Genomic DNA, 3,265 nt, shown 5'->3' with positions numbered 1-3,265 from the left:
TTTTTTTTTTTTTTTTTTTTTTTTTTTTTTTTTTTTTTTTTTTTTTTTTTTTTTTTTTTTTTTTTTTTTTTTTTTTTTTTTTTTGTGTTCTTCTCTGTTTTGTTCTTCCCATATGCTTCTGATTTGTGAAGCCTTTTTTGTTCTCTAATTGTCTGAATTGCTTCCTCGAATTAAAAAGGGAACATGTTCCATAAAGATTCAAACAGCAGTTAAGGTAATTTTTTAAAAGATACCAAATAAATGTGGGATCACGTATAAATAGGAGAGGGAACGAAACATTTCTTGTGAGAGTATGTAAACTTTTACGCGTTACACCACTACTAGATATTGTCCTCTTTAGGCCTTCCTTTGAGGGGAAGGAAACGAAGCATTTCTTGTCTTGTGAGAGTAGGTAAACTTTTACGCGTTCCACCGCTAGCCGATATTATCCTCTTTAGGCTTTCCATTTAAGGGAAAGGGACCAAATATTGTCCGGCTTTCCATTGGGGGAAAGGGAACCAAGCATTTCTTTGCATTTCTTGTGAGAGTGTGTAAAAAGGGAACCAAGCATTTCTTTTTTAGGCAAGGGAAAGTTTTCCCTTTCGGGCTTCCCCTCAAGGTATATTATGAAGGGTGATTTGTTCTTCCTCCAACCAATGTGTGACATCACAATATACCCCCCTCTACCCCCCTTTGGGACCTAACACTCGCTCCTTTATCCAATCGATATGGAACCGCCCCCAAATTCACTCCCCTTTGGGGCCCAATGTCCTTATTGGCACACTGCCTCGTGTCTACCCCCTTTGGGTAACAACGAGAAGGCTGGCACATCGTCCGGTGTCTGGCTCTAATGTCATTTGTAACGACTCAGATCCACCGCTAATAGATATTTTCCTCTTTAGAGTTTCCCTTTTGGGCTTCCCCTCAAGTCTTTAAAACGCGTCTACTAGGGAAAGGTATCCACACTCTTTAAATGATGATTTGTTCTCCTCCCCAACCAATGTGGGACATCACAGTTTGACTATTACAAATAGTATCAGAGCCAAACACCATATCAGTTGAAGAGGGCGGTGTGCCAAGGAGAACTCTAACCCCGAGGAAGTGGATTGTGAGATCCCATATCAGTTGGAGAGAGCAATGTAGTAGTGAAGACATCTTAAGGCTCTCAAAGAGGGTGGATTGTGATTGGAGAGTGTAATAAAGTACATTCCAACTAGGACACTAGCCTCAAAAGGTATATTATGAGATCTCACATCAGTTGAAAAGAGCAGTGTGCCAACGAGAATGTTTGGGCCCTCGAATCGTTGTGAAAATTAGTTTGGACGGTTACAATTCTCAAATTGCAAATGAGAAGTGCAATTTTGTTAAAATAAAATAGTTATTTAATCCAACAAAACAAGTAATGTCATCCACCAAATTATTGGATTATAATATTTTGTCACAATCTTAATGTCATTTCTAATTTTGTCACGTTGTATTCCTTATAAATAAAATTTATTTAACAGTTTATCCACAATCTACAGCAGCCACACGTAAAGTTTATCTCATCCCATTCATCGTCACCATTTTCCTTATTTTAATTAACTGTCTATGCCCAAAATACTATTTCTTAAATAAAATAATAAAAATGACTTTCTAATTTTAAAAGTATTATTTTTCAATTTGATCTTAAAAAATTAAAAAAATTAAAAAATTAAAAAATTTTATACCCATGTAAACCTTATGAATTAATAATTTTAAAATGAAATAAATTGATTTACTTATATAATTTCTAAAATTTGGTATGAATTATTATTTTTCTTTTCCAGAAAATTAAATTACATAAGACCAACTATTTAGTAAAGCGCCTTTAATTATTCTCCCATCAAATTCATTTGAGCTATCTAAAAAGAATTCCACGTCAGACAAACAATATGGAATCCTCACTGATCCCAATGCCACGCGTCCATGTTTGGTGTCGTGTTGTGCAGAAAATTAAATATTAAGAATATAAAATTTGTCGACGTGGATGGCTGACTTGGTTGGATAACAACCAGAAGCAATCAATCTTCTCCGCCTAATTCGCTTCGTTTTAGTGCTTATCCTAATCTCTAATCTCCAAGGTTAAGGGACACGAGGCCAACTCCTGCTACGTGGCACCTTCTAATCGTCTATTTCTTCACCAATCACTAATCAGCCGAAAAATGAATCACCTAATCACAACTCTCTCTCTTTCTCTCTCTATCCTACGTGGGCCTATTCTCCTTTGTCCTTCATGAAACTTCCTTAAATATCCTGACGACATCATCATCTTAAAAAAAAAAAAAAATTTAATATTCCATTAGAACAGCCCATAATGTTCCAATAATTTATTTTTCTAACCTTTTTTTTTTGTCGTTTTCTCATAGAGGTACCAAAACTTCTTCAAATTGGCTAGTGTTATTTTTTTGAAAAACGAAAAAAAGTTATTAATGATACTCATTTGAAAAATTGACCAGAAAAACCGCTCGAAATTATGGACGTAAAACTTTATTCTTTATTTCATTATAAACATCTTTTATTGATAAAAACATAGTTTCGATCTAAATATCTTAAAATATTCTAAGCTAGAAGGAATTGTTATGCGATCATGCTCGTCTCTTAATAAAGTGGGACTTGTAATCACGAATCTCCATAATGATCTGATATTGTCAATTTTAAGGATACACCCTCGTGGCAATAGTGTTCCTTTTAAACTCTCGTCACATATTACCATCAGCCTTACGATTTTAAAACATGTGAGATCTCACAATCCACCTCTCTTGGAGGCCAGTGTCTGACTTTATACAATTTGTAACCGTCTAAGCCCATCTATAACAAATATTGTCTATTTTAGTTCGTTACGTATTGTCGTTAGCCTCATAATTTTAAAACACGTCTACTAGAGAGAGAGGTTTCCACACCCTTGTAAAGAATATTTTGTTCCTCTCTCCAACATGGGATCTCACATAAATCCATGATCATCCCTAACAATCTTCACGAAGACTAAGAAATGTTGGAAATTTCATGCAAATTTTTTTGTATCGAGATCGTGAAATTTGAAGTCTAAAAACGCTACATTGGGAGAGAATAGAAAAGAAAAGAAGGGTGTGGAGGAATGAAGAAAGTCCCAAATGTCAAATAATCAATGGGAGAAGAAGATAGAAGAAGTGTGAAAGATAAGACCACCAGATGGTTTAAAAATGGCATCTTTTGTTAATATTCGGATAAGATTATGATATCCATAAAGTAAAAAAGAAATTAAAAAAAAAAAAAAAAAAAAAAAAAA

The 3,265-nt window shown here is 34.3% G+C and overlaps 2 protein-coding genes across 5 annotated transcripts in view; both read left to right on the top strand.

Moving 5' to 3' along the window:
- LOC111491461 overlaps nucleotides 1-218 on the top strand; it is a 2,176-nt gene extending 1,958 nt beyond the window's left edge. Inside the window, exon 2 of one of the 2 annotated variants that reach the window (XM_023140502.1) lies at nucleotides 70-218. The gene's annotated coding sequence lies outside the window, so the exon portion shown is untranslated. The remainder of the gene's footprint in view (nucleotides 1-69) is intronic. The other variant, XM_023140418.1, reaches the window with a different exon arrangement.
- Nucleotides 1-3,265, top strand: part of LOC111491695 (NAC transcription factor 29-like) — an 18,246-nt gene that overhangs the window by 13,125 nt on the left and 1,856 nt on the right. The gene's annotated exons all lie outside the window — the stretch shown is intronic.

Source organism: Cucurbita maxima, unplaced genomic scaffold (genome assembly GCF_002738345.1).
Source record: "Cucurbita maxima cultivar Rimu unplaced genomic scaffold, Cmax_1.0 Cma_Scf00001, whole genome shotgun sequence".
In the NCBI taxonomy this organism is placed as follows: domain Eukaryota; kingdom Viridiplantae; phylum Streptophyta; class Magnoliopsida; order Cucurbitales; family Cucurbitaceae; genus Cucurbita; species Cucurbita maxima.
This window is presented reverse-complemented; position numbering and strand designations above follow the sequence as displayed.